This window comes from Mastacembelus armatus, chromosome 21 (genome assembly GCF_900324485.2).
Source record: "Mastacembelus armatus chromosome 21, fMasArm1.2, whole genome shotgun sequence".
In the NCBI taxonomy this organism is placed as follows: Eukaryota; Metazoa; Chordata; class Actinopteri; order Synbranchiformes; family Mastacembelidae; genus Mastacembelus; species Mastacembelus armatus.
In genome coordinates this window covers 13,868,048-13,882,520 of record NC_046653.1, presented here as the reverse complement: position 1 = coordinate 13,882,520, position 14,473 = coordinate 13,868,048, and positions in this window count along the sequence as shown.

The following is a 14,473-nucleotide window of genomic DNA, read 5'->3' as shown; positions in this document are numbered from 1 at the left end:
GTCTGGCAGGCATCTGCACAAACCCCGTTCATCTGCGGCATGTGTAACTCATACCTGCATTTCCTAAGTCCACCTGTTTTGAAGAAACACTCTGGGATTCCTGCCAAACCACATAGAAGATCCTGTTCTCATAATACGATATATTAATATATTAATAAAATAATATATTTCTAAGGTCCTGGATTTACTCTGGAGAGTTTAATGTTTTAAATACTTTGACTAATCTTAAAGGAAGTGACAATCAGTTTTCTGTCAAATATTAACAAGAGCAGGAAAGGATTATAAAACAAATTAGTGAATGTTTCAAGACCTCATGTTCTTTTCATGATGACCCTACTTTATTAAGCTTTAAGCTGGTCCTCTGTGATCCACAGCAGAGTTAAGTCATGCAGTGAGGGGGTTTGGGAAGGAAAGATATATTATTATATCTCTGTGTCTCTCATTTTCTCGCTCTCTCACTAACACAGAAAGATGAGGCGCTCTGCCTGCACAGGTCATAAGAAGTGATTTCCATCAGATATTTAAGCCTTTTATATAGAAGTAGATGAACATTTGCATAAAGGAAGGAGAAAGTTAAAGGTTTTGCTCTATAGCAGATCCTTAGATTGTATATCTGGTTTAAGTATGTGGACTACAGTTATTAAAGTGAAGGTTTAGATAGCCAGTAGCAGCAAGAAATAGTGTTCAAAACAGACAAACAAAAAAAAAAATCTGGATAAATGATAAAGCTTGTATGTGGAATGACATATCACACAATGTTGATCATTGCAATATGCATAGTTTTGGGATTAACTCAAAACAATGTCTATTATCTGAAAACACTTTCTTTCTGCTGTATTTGGTGAAGGGTAGTGTAGGAATCAGTGCCATTTTTTTGCAGTGTACTGTTGGCCACCATTTCCACCATAAAGCAGGAGAACAACAGGTATACAATTCCCACACAGTTTACACGTCAAAGTGCCATCAAATTAAATCCAAAAGCTGGCACTGAAACCTTGTAGTCATTGTTTAATGTTTTCATCCAATGTGCTGGGGTACAGAGCCAAAGTAAGAAATGTGACATTACTTGACCAATGTATGACTGCAACTGAGCATCACGTTTAGCTTTGTTCAATACTGGCTGTAAATATACAGATGTTTTCTGGCCACTTGGAAAAGTGGAATGGAGTTGATCAATGAGAAATTCCTGGCCGTTTCTCAGCGATGTGACAAAAACAGTAATTTATAATGTGTGAAGACAGGCTGGTTAAGGAGATTCTCTTTTGTTTTTTTTTTTTTCAATAACTTCTGTCAGCATGCCCTCAAGCAAGGCACTAAACCCTTGGCTGCTGCTCCTACTGAGAAATGGCTTACTGCCGACCAGCAACCAGCAGTGTTTGTGGAGAGCCTTAAAGTGTGAATTTATAAACCTTGCTTTTCTTGCAACTACTTGCCCAGGCTGTTGCTGTAAATATCTGTGAGCTCTTTTTGACATCGCCTGATTAAATAAGAGAGACACCCAAAGGGGAAGGCTTTGAACTATTTACATTACAAAATTTAATTAGATTTCTGAAGAAACAAAGGAAATGTCACTTGCAGAAAAGCTGACAGAGATTTCTCCCTGATATACTTTGAGCTGGCAATACCAAAGACAAATATGGCTTTGATGTTAGAGGCCATGAGAGGATTACAATAAAACGATGTCTAATCTAATTTCTGCTTTGGGTAATGGAGCATAATTTTAAATTTTAGCAGGTGTATCTGTAATAAATGCAAGAAAATCTGCATCAAGCAGCAATTTCCTGTGTAACTGTTAATGTTTATAATATTTCCCTAATTAACCAATAATTTAAACCTGCATTTGTTTAATGGATGTAAAGAAGTAACAACTTTTTAAAATTAAATGCTAATATTCATTTCCATGACATTTGCAATACAAATGTCTATAAAGTGCATCAATCATATTCAAAATGCGCAAAAATTAGAAGCTGCTAATTAACAACAGTTCTCATTAAATAGGCAGTAACGATGAACGGTGGCGGTTTTTGGATGTGTCCTGTTTTATCACCTTAGATACGTAAAGAAATTTTATCTGCCTTTCAGCCGTACCGTTTGCTTACATCCATAACTTCGGTGACTTGGATGTCAAATATTTTACAGTTTTTGTAAATACTTTTGAATTATTGCCAATGGTGTTTTCATTTTGAGCCTCTCCCCAGCAGAGGCTCGGTGCAGCTCACATCAGTGAGCACTGCATGCGGACCACAGGCAGATAGCACCATGGGGTGCATGACAATGAGCTACATCTCCACCAGATGCCATTAGAAGTGAGGCTATGAATCACAAGGACGCTTGTATTCACACACTTGCAAAGAAAAGCTTTTCGTTCTGTATATAAAGCTGATAGATTATTTTGAGGAAGATTTTGACCTTTTCTATTTTTAACTAGAGTCTCATTTACAGTGATGAATGGTGTTTTCTACAAAACTCAAAATGAGGAATTGCAGATATTGCAGCTAAATGTACACAAGTCAACAGTACAGTCTACTCTTTTGATTCTTTCCCTCAGAGATTTACTGAATTATGATTATTTTGGCTTTTGGTCATCTTATGTAGAGGGGTATAGTTTATGTATGAAATGAAATGAAAAATGTGGATCTGAAGCCCAACAGTCCTAATAGATGATGTCAGGTGTCAGGGGCCAGTGATATGCTGTATTTTAGGAAGTGCTATGAAGCAGCTTCAAAGTGTCTGTACACTGTGGCATCATGCCGCTGCTCTGTGTGTGGTGATTCCTGCCACATGCACAGAGTATCACGCTGTGATCACAGGACACCTGCTTGTACTGAAGGAAGCCACACATTTGTCCAACCTATTAGAAATATGCACGTTTACCAGCAAAACAAAACAAAGCAACAAAAACAAATGAAATGATCAGTTTCTGTTTGGGGGTTTATTTGATGAAATGGAGAGAGAGAATAATCTTGTTTTCAATTGGTAAATTCCAGTGTCAAGTAAATTGAATGAAAAGGGTGCAAATTTAAATCACAGCAAGGCTAAACTAGTGTAACGGTGTGTGACACTTGTTGATTGGTACTAACGCTATTACTGCAGAGCGAGAAAGCCGAATATGAGAGGGAGCTACTTGTTCATTATCAGCAAGGCCATTATCTTTGACAAGCTAGGTCTCCTGTGGTCCACGAAAAACAGGCTGAGGATCGCAAGACCTAATTTATACCAGGCAGATACACAGTGGCCTACGCCCACAGACTTCACAGCCTCGTGATGAGTCCCTTCTGTTTGTTCTTAGAGATACAACAGAATGTGTATATGGACAGCCAAAAACAACCAACCTCAAACTAAATTTTAATTTCTAATAAGTTTCATCTTTGTTGTCTTCAGCAAACCAAAAATCAGCAAACAGTCTAGAGTCATGCTAGTTATGTGGCTGTATTTAGACACAGTGCTATAGTTAACACACTAAATTGTCAGCGTGCTAACATGCTGACGATTTACTACATTCGCTGTTTTCATTTAACGTGTTAGCAGGCTAACATTTGCTCATTGGCACTCAATGAAACTGGCCCTGGTGTTTGGAAAGGAATCTTTTATATCTACTTTGGTTATGTTAAGTTGGGGTATGTGCATTTCTCTAACAAACAGAAAGAAAGCACTGGAAAGAGCAGGGTCTGCAAACTGCCATGCACACAGTAATGATACAGTATCACAGTTAATAACAGACTTAGTTTTTTATAGATGTAAATGCTCTCAACATCAACTTCAACATCAACATCAACATCAACATCAAAATCAACATCAAGATCAACATCAAGGCCAGTGGAAATGCTTTACCTTGAGTTTACATATTGTTTGCAAATGAAATAACCCCCTGAAGGTGTTTCTCCTACTGCTTGTGTGGAAAGGTTGGTAGAACTAGTCTGAGTGATACCTTTCTGCTTAGCAAAAAGAAAGCTACTCACACTAAACTCAGCTTCGTATAAAAACACTTTACAGGATGAATTTAAATTCTCGTAAGAGAGGGAAAGCTACACAGGCATCTGAGAGACAAGACACAAGACTGAAATCACAGGGGTGGGGGGGGACTTCCTCCACTGGAATCAAACGTGTCTTTCCTAAGTGCCTTTGAAATATCTGTGCTCATTTCCAAATTGCACTGTGATCTCATATCACTCCCACTACCACGCACACAAAATAATGCAGGTGTTGTTGCTTCAGGCGTCAATACTGAAAATCTTTGCAAACCGTTATGCCAACGTGCCTATTTTTGACATTTCAGTGTGGCTGTGCACAAATTCATTTTAGACCTAAGGTAGTTAAGGCAGTTAAAGCTTCGCAGACTCTAAGTTTGTCCCTGATATATTTAGTGTAGTGTGGTGTTGGGTCACTGGCTATTTCCACCATGATCATTGAATCACTGAATACTAACAACACACACACACACACACACACACACACACACACACACACACACACACAGTCAAAAATGAAAGCTGACTGCAAAACATGACACTCACAGACATTAAAAGCAGTGAAATGACAATGTTAAGGCAAGGTAATTAAACCAATTCATGTCATGTCACCAAGAAGCACTTCTGTAATGTCGAGATTGTCAGCCTGTTTTCCCTAAAGCTTCTTAAAATACAGCAATGCCCTACACCCCTTTGTCACAGTTTATAGTTGCTCAGAGGTAAACCGTTCTACGGAGGGAACAGTTATAATTGTGGGTTTTTGTGAAGTGGTTTAATTTTATTTTTTTACCAGAATAGGGCTTTAGTTGTAACAAGGCATCTTTTCCTAATATGCACTAAACACAACTAAACTGCAGCTAAAGCAAGTGGAAACTTTATTAGTTTTACAGTTTTTAGTCATAAAGTGATGGATAAATTAAAATTCTGTGGTGCTCATATGTCAGAGGTATCATCTAGGAACCATGAATACCTATACAAATTGTGCCAGTCTATTAAATAGTTGTTGACATTCTGATGTGCTATACATATACCTAACTTGTTTCAGTTATGCCTCTGTGGGAGATGGTTATGAATAGTGGTAGGGATCAGGGCAGGTGTCACTGAAAATGAAATCTTGCTACCAAAACACGTAAATTGTCATTTTACACAGTATTTGCACAGGCTGTTATTTATCTGCATTGAACTCTGGCTGTTTTGGATAGTTTTCGGACAACGATGGAGGTCTAGGGCACAGACAAACTGAAACAAGTTCCGTGTGTTACGGTGAGTACACAAAATTCATTGCTGTTTTCTTCTCTGTATAGGATTTATGGAAAATAAAACTGAAAACTCAGCCTTATCCTGTAAAAGATGGATCTGTTCTTTCATATGTCTCTACGTAAACTATGGAGCTTGGAAAAGTATGTTTATGAGCATCTCTAATCTCTGTCTACCAGCATCTCAAAATAAGACACTCTGTTACTTCTGAGGAGCAGGTGAATGTATTTTTGGATTTTGCACAAAGTCTGTACCCCTGTTTCAAGGTTTTATGCTAATCACCTCAGTGATTCAAATTGGTACTTAATGCACAGACATTACAGTGGTATGTCCTCTAACCCTCAGAAATAACTCATATAATTGTTTTCCCTAAAATTCCTTTTAAACTTTCAATTCGCAATTTTCCTAACAGGTAAACATTTCAATATACTCTCACATAAGGAACATAATGCTTCAAGAATTTAGAGGTTTGTCCCTACAGACTTTCAGCTGTTATTGCTTACAGTATATCACAGAGCCAGACTGAGCTCTGACTATTTGCGCCTCAAAACACACTAGAGACTGAGGGATTTCTGTGAATTCTCAAATCTCTCCCTCCCAGCTGTCCAAAGCTGGCCTTTAGGAAATGCCTCATTGGAGAATGCTGATGGACAGAATGGAAGGAGCTCATGTGTGAATGTCTTGGAGAGGAGTGTCTGATTTATTTTGCAGCTCTGTCTTGTCTTTTATGCACTCTTCACTTTATGCATAATGGGCTTTTTTATGTGTTTTGGTGTATTCAGCTGTCTGTTTTCCTTTTAATGTCTATGTCACTGCCCAAAATTAAATAAAATTTATTTTATGAAATCAACTATCACTCTCCCTAATGATTACAACAATGTTCAAACATATCAACAAAGTCACTGTCAGGTTGCTGAAAAATTCTTTTTAAAAATGTGCAATATAGTATTGTGAGTGTATCCAGTACATTTCTAAATTTTTAATTAAGGAGGCATATAGTACTATATATATTATGTACTATATGCTCACAGGTATAATATACCTTAGGTGGCTGCTAAGGAAGAAACACACCAAAGTCACCATATCACACTATAGTACATAAGGCAGCTTTCACTTCCTCCAAATAGTGGATGTCCAAATGTGACACTGGAGGAATTGACAAATTCATTAAAAACACTGAAAGCACTGGCGCATCTGTAAAATAAACAGACACGTTATATTAGACCGAGGTCTTTGATGCATAGAGGCAAGTGTCCTCTGGAGCAAACAGTCAATGCTTCCCGGCACTGCCTACCCCCACACACACACACACACACACACACACACACGTACAGTTACTTTATGCTTTTAAGCCTCTAGGCAGCTTTCAGAGCTGCCACCACTGAGAACAAAAAGCAGGCAGCACTTTGTTTCTGATGCTCGGTGGGGTGGGGCTAGCGTTTGCTCACTACACACCTTTTGTGTGCATCCTTGTGTTTTACACCCATAGGTGTTTGTGTGTGATAGATGGATGTATGCTAGTAAAGCTGAATGGCTAGTCCCTCCTTCTGACTGGACTGAGGCACAGGCAATGCAGAAAATACACTACTTGGGTTTACTTTAGGGACCACCACATGGAGTTCAGTACTGGGCCTTCTGCGTGCCTGCCAATGAATATGACACAACCTTGGTAAAGAAGTAAGTCACATACCACTAAATAGAGTCCAAAAGAATCACTCAGTTACATAGCAAGAGCAATGTCTACATTAACATTAACATTAAAATTAAAAGGGCATTATTTTCTCATGCAGTGAGCATGAAATGAATGTAACAAATCTCTGATGGTCGGCTGTCATATTTCTTACTCATTCTTTCAGAACTGCTGTGATTACCTCACATTCAGATACCATTGCGTTGCCATGTCAACCCTACTAGACACTACTTTGAGAAAACCTTGATCATGTGTCAACTTTCAATTAAGGTGTAAGCTGTTAAAAAAAGAAAGAAATTTGCACACATAATACATCATCCTTGTGGTGAAAGCTGGTGTGTTTGGCCCTCCCTCCTGCTGAAGGTTAACATGTGACTGGAATGCATCAAGGCATTTTTAATATTTCATCAAGTTTGCTGAATTGGGCCAATGGGATTGCAGTGCAGTGACCCCTATCCACAAACCTAAAAAAACCCCCAGAAAATAACCACTGGTACTTACCACTTTTCCTTTTTCTCTGAAATATAGTTATTTTCAATATAGTTAAAAAAAACTAATTTAACAAATAACAGACTTTACAGACAAATCTTATTCTTCTATTCATCCGTACAGCATAGATTTAATATTCCCTCAACCCATCTCTCTGCATGACTGACACCAGATCAGAGCAAACAAATGGTGGAGAGCTAAGTAACGTACAAGCCAATTCGCACCTTAATTACATCCGTGGTCCCCAAAGAAGGATTATATAGCAATAACACTTAAGTGACCTGCTTTTTTTTTTTTTTTTTGCAGGATCACACTTTAGAATGATTAAAATGATGCTACATTACTTTACACTTTAGAGCAGCCCTAAAGAGAGATTTTTTTTTTTCCCCACGTGCTGTTCTGCTACATACATCACACAACAATTTGATCAATTTTGCTTTTATTGAGGAAATAAAAAACTGCAGAAACAAATATTGCTGCTTCCTTGAAACTGGGTCATTCTTGCAATCGTTAAAATGGAATAGCAGCTATGTATGTATTTCCTATGATCATCATGGGGGATTGCGGATACAGATACCGCACACGGCTCCTAACTGCCTCCACCCACTGCTGTCCGTCAATTAGGGTGTCAGGTTCCTGTAAAATAATCACCCAACACTTTTAACCTGATCTCAAAAGACTTTCTTAACATGTGAGGGCACCTCTGTGTAACCAACAAACTAAAGAAAAGAAGGAAAACACAAAGGCAATGGTTGATTTTCACTGCCTGAACTGAATAACTATAAATGTTAAAGCAGAGAGGTGACAGCTGGAAAGAGGTGAAGAATAGTCTTAAAATCCCATTCTAGTCCTTTCATTTCGAAATGTTCAGACGCCTGTCATTACTTTGTGTGAAATAAACTGCTGTGGCAATGACACAATCAATTTGTTAAAAAAACAATACATACACACACAAACACACACCATCATCAACATTCATAGCAACAGGGCGTATATTTAGTCTCTGCTCGTCCTATGACATAGTCATTCCTGACACCCAATCGCGGCACCAAAAGCCATGACAGAAACTCAAAAAGAACCTAAAAATAACCGTCTCAAGTGACAAAAGACTAAGCGACATGACTCAAAGAAGGGTGACCTACATTACTATCAATAAAATGTTCAGTCAGGTCAAATGCATCCTAATGAGTCGGAATAAATAGCTCTATGCAGCAGATCTTTTGGTTAGTTTAGTTAAAAAGAAATGGACAAGGGTTGGGACAAGAGTGGCCTTCGACTTCCGGCATCACTCATACTCAAGCCACGTTTTTTCCATTTTTAAAAAATTAATAATGCAATCACATAAACAAGGCGGGGCGGTGGTGCGGGGGTTAGCACTATCATCTCAGAGAGAGAAGGTTCTGGGTTTGAATCCTGGGGCCTTTCTGTGTGGAGTTTGAATGTTCTCCCTGTGCCTGTGTGGGTTTTTTCTGAGATTGCTCCCACATTCCAAAGACATGAGGGTTTGGATTAGGTTAACTGGTGACTCTAAATTGGCATGGGTGAGTGTTTGTCTGTCTCTATGAATCAGCCCTGAGATAGACTGGCAACCTGTCCAGGGTGTACCCTGCCTCTCAACCAATGTCAGCTGGGATTGGCTTCAGCCCCTTACAACCAAGGGGCTGAATGGATGGATGGATGGATTATGTAAACACAGAGCTTTCTTTGTTCATGCCGCTGTCTATTTATCTTCTGTGAGTCCTGTCTTTCTGCACTTGTCAAGTCTTTCACCCTCATTATTCAAAAATCTATTTACACAGTATTGTTGCATTTCATTCTGGTCATTTCTGTGCAACAAACTCCTCCAAAGCCAAGCAGCATGTTTTGTCCAGTGTATTCAGTTGAACCACTGTCACCCCACAGCAAGAAGATTCTGAGCTTGAGCCCCTAGCAAACCAGGGCTTTTTTTGTGTGGAAGTTTCTAGATTCTCCCTGTGTCTGGGTGGGTTTTCTCCCTGACTTTTTAGAGGAGAAGTTGTATAGATAATGGATGGCTGGATTTCAGCATCAGGATGAAGCCTATTTTTTTAGTCATGCCCTGACTCAGCGTGCTGATCCATCCTTCTGCTAAAGCCCAGTTACCCACTGTATGAGGGGACCTAGATGACCTGGTTGGTTTCTACTAAATCTACATATATTAAAAAATATATATCTTTAAGATAGAGTAATTCAGTTTTAATTTTGGATGCAGCAAAAAATGAAACATAATTTTTGAATCACATAACATGCAAGATAAACACGAAGCACTGACAAAACAATCAAAATTATACTCCAACCAATTTCAAGCACGAAGCTGGGCAGCACAGTATGAAATGAAATAGGCCACCGTCATCATCAAATTTAGGATTGTGGTTATGAAGTTCAGTTTCATATATGCATGTTATATTATTAGACATCAGTTCACATTAATTAATAGCACAGTCATGAGACACTCTAATGTAGCATTAAACTGTGTATTATTCAAGTGAGCAAGAACACAGACCCGTAATAAATGTGGAGCTGCCGTGTCCAGTAGACTCTGATTTTCTCCTTACATCAACTACCAGACTGCCCATAGTGATTTATGCAAACTGAAACTGTTTACTAAACACAAGTGCCCATTATGCAAAAATATATCTAGCTTAATTAGTCTTTGCTGCAGTGAGAGTGTCTTGAGGAGTAAGCATATTAAATCATATGTCACATTAGTTTGAACCAAAGTAGAAATGTAGTGCTGTTGTGTTGGTTTTCGGCTCATGAGCGATTAATATTAGAGTCGGAATATTTGCAGTGGAGTCCTACTGAATGTTTTATTCATGTCGTTTTAGAAGCAAAACATGTTCATTAGGATTTCACACATATCAGTCATTCATTTTTTTTCATTCACCCATTTAATGCAGAGCCCCTGTATAAAGTATATAACAACTTAATATTTTAAAAAGCTTTGGGCAAAAAGTGAATTAAGCACAATCAGTAGTGGAAGGGGATCAGATGTATCTTTATAGTATTTTACATAGATTATAAAAATAACTTGAGGGACAGATTTTCAAGCATAAATGGTTGTTGTTGCTGGCAGTTAGTTCTGTTTCGCTAATTAAAGTATAATTTATTCTGTTTTGCCTGCAGAATCAGTCCACCCTCGCAGGAGGAACTTCAAAAAGCCAGTCAAGAAAACATCTTTGTCAAGCTAAAGCAGCGTCTCATGGTTTATGTCTGGACGTATCAGCCATCATGTGGTAAAATACGAGTACTACAACTTTAATTTGGGTTACATGAAGGCAAGGCATTCATTCATTTCCCCTATCAGCTTAATCCCTTTCAGGATCATACAGGGTTGGAAAGAGAGTAAGCTGCGTTCAAAAGTGTGTAAGAAAAATAACAGAGAGACAGGATATCTCCTCGTTCTTGCTCTGAAGTGCTAGTGACTTATCCTACTGAACACTCTTTAGTTAATGTTCATCATTCAATATCAACCACACATCAAGTTGCAGGTTTCAAGCTAAATGAAAAAATGTTTTCAGTTCCAGGGTTAGAAGTCTGCAGATATATCATCTGTAATACCTCATGCCTGTTGCTGTTACAGTAGAGTTTGAATGCAAATGAGCCACATGAATAAAACCAGCTAGTCTGCTAGAACAGTAAGTCCTGTTCTGACAGTAAGTAGTCTCACAAAGTGTATTGTTCATCCAGTACTACTGATTTCAATATTTCTGTAAAAGAAATGCTGGTTACTGTCAGATGAGCTGAAATCTGAAATCTGAAAAAAAAAACAAAAAAAACCAAAAAAAAACAAAACGTCATTTCAAGAAGATGCTACATGCCCCATTTGAGATAGATACTGGTTCATTTAGACAAAATGAGGATTTACTATTCTGTATGCATTCATTTTTTTTTTATAGTTGTCATGGTTACTCTCATTCAACTTCATCAGCAGCTCACATTGTTGGAATATGACATGCCTATCTTGCACACACTGTTAATCATGCATTTCTGCATTCTGCCAGACTGCCTTCCTCTAAAAAATGTTCATGTTGGACCGATTACAGTCATTGTTCATCTCACAGTGTAAAATTAGTGGGAACAATAGTGTGCAATGAAATGCTGATTTTCAAATTCATGGTGGCAGAATCATATTTGTCAAACTCAAGCTCTGGTTGTGTCAAAAATAAGAAAAGAGATATGGTGTCACTATGCTCCTTACATGCTATAGGCAAAATCCACTATGTAATGTGCCACAGGGAGGCAAGAGGGGACCTCTTAAGTTTCCCTACCCAATTCTGAGGTGCAGTTTCTTACTAGTCCCTCTCTTTCATCTACCACTAAAATAACATTTGGATAGGCTTTTTTCTCCAGATGGATTTTTTTCTGATGTTGCAACATAGTAAAACAAAGTCTGTCAAGGTTATTGATTTCTCTGGCCAACAGCCCTGATGGTGTTAGTTATGCCTTTGCAACAAACCCACCAATAAACAACATATAGCAATGTCATTTTTCACTTGACCCAACACTTAATGAGAGCATGGTATTGGTTATGTGTTACTATAAAAACTTTGACTGGAGGTGATAATTACCATACATCTCCCGTAAAATGACCTGACATCATTATCAGTTTCACACAGTCACACACACACACATGCAGCGAAATAAAGAGAACAATAAACATACTCACAGCTGGTGACACTGAAGTTGGTTATCCTCTCTCCAATCCACCATACACTACTGAAATATCCTTAATACAGATGTGTTTAAAGCTCCTCTTTAGATTAATTAATTGATTAGCAGACGAGCTGGAGGGGGGGGACATGAGAGCACTGGCTTCTCACTCTGGTCCATCACTTGATTGAAATTTCCATTGTGGTGCAATTGTATCACCTGGTACTCTGACTAGGGGAGGGACAGGACACAGGTCACTGCACTCGATAGGCTTCCACTTTCTCTGCTGCCGGGATATGTGTGTGTGTGTGTGTGTGTGTGTGTGTGTGTGCGCGTGCGTGCGTGCGTGTGTGTGTGCGTGCGTGTGTGTGTGTGTGTGTGTGGCAGAGGATTGACAGGCAGTGCATAAAAGCTTGTCTAGAGCTCACCAAAGAGAGAGACACACAGTAATTCTGCTTCAATGCATTACAGAGGGCTTTCACACACAGCAATATGCTAAAAAGCAAACACATGTATGCACATTTACACACATATTCATTTTAGAATAACATAGACTGGATAGAAAGCCAGATGAATCTCTTGCCTTTTTCTTACCAACAGTCCCAAAGGCTTCTTGTTGTGTAGCTGTTGGATGTTAAAAAAACAAATAGAAATAATTATTCATGATAGATGTGTCCACTGTGATGTGCTGAATGAAGGACACTGGATATCCTCAGTTAATCTGAGAGGAATGCATAATTCAGGCAGAGCAGAGTGTCACATGTGACCTGGTTCTTTATCCATTCACATACATCAAGTTACAGCAATGTTGTGTGACAGATTTTTTTTTTTTCTGAAACTGACCTCATGTGAAAGTATATACACTATAAAGTGTTATTTTCCTATGCTAAATGCTAATATATTTCCTTTAGTGCTAATAAGGATGTCAAAACACAATTATGCTCAAATGAATCAGCATTTAGGCGAATAAACGCATTTAAAATTGATTGAACTCGTGAAATAATGGCACTTAAAGTCAGCACACTTGATGTACTGTCAAATCTCTCAATCCTATTTACTGACTGTGATTACTTTTGTTTTGTAAGGCAACAAAAGCTAGTACTTCAGCAATAATTGCTGAGCTTTGGTGGAGCTCTGACACAGTATTTTATGTCTGATCCCTCAGTTTATTTTCTTTCCCCTCTTAAATTATTTCTCATAATTAGAATAATGCTTTCATTTGACAACAGACACTAGACACTGAAGAAAACAAAGAAATGAACCAGTAATCACATGATGATAAGCCCCTGACTAAACCAGTGTCCCCAAACTAATAGAATAGTCTCAGTAATAATTACAAATTAGGAGTTAGATGTAAATTCTTCACTTGCCTTTGGGTTTTAGTGGCAGTATTCTTTCTAGAGGTACAGGATTTCTAAAACCTCTATGCTTTTTGTACATTTGTTAAATAATAAAGGAGGCCACTGAAACAATATGTGCTTCCTTTTCCCAGAATGCTTCTGTTTATCATGGAGGTGAGGTTGTGCTTGAACCCCACCTTTATAACAGTGGCATCTGTGTAAACATGAAATGTACTTCTTTAAATTAGTTGTGTAAACAGCCACGCCTCTGTGTAAATATGATGTGAAACGGAAACCTTTGTCCACATCAGACGCAGAGCAGTCCCTGTTTACCTTGTCTTTGTGTGTTTCTGCTTAGAGAACTGTTTCAGGACGGTGCCTACATGTTTCTCAGAACAGGCTCTTCAGCATCATCTACTGTTCTTTTTGAGAAGCACGGACACGCTGTCTGATCCTGTTAAATCATGCCAGTGTTCAATAAAGTGATTCAGATAGTTGCAGAGATATAAAACAGCACAGATTTGGAGAAGTGACTAGTGCTTGCCCCAGTATGACCTGTGAAATGTCTAAATAAAGGTTTGAAAAAAAAAAAAAAAAATCAAACAGGAACTATAATTAATTATATTCTGAAATATTCCTAATGTAACATTCACTTTCCCCTTTGTGCTTAATAAATTTCATTAGACATGAGGCATAATTCACTCTGGTCTTGATCTCAGCAGACTCAGAGCCAGCCGTACCCACCCACTCTGTTTGGAAATGAAGATGATGAGAGAGACCTGAATTGGTCTGGGCCTCCAGAACATGTACAGTTTGACACCATAGCCACAAGATGGCAGTATGCCTTAATGATTCATTTCAAGTCTTGACCCTGAGAAGTCATGCTGTATGTGGAACACTTGATGTTGAATATTTTATTTCTTCTAAACGGACAAGGAAAAGCAAACAAAGCTTCCCTCGCTGCTTCCACTCTGCCCCATCACAGGTCTTTTTACATTTGGCTGATGAAACTTGGGCCTACATCACCCAGAAGGGACTAATTACATTTCATTTGTACA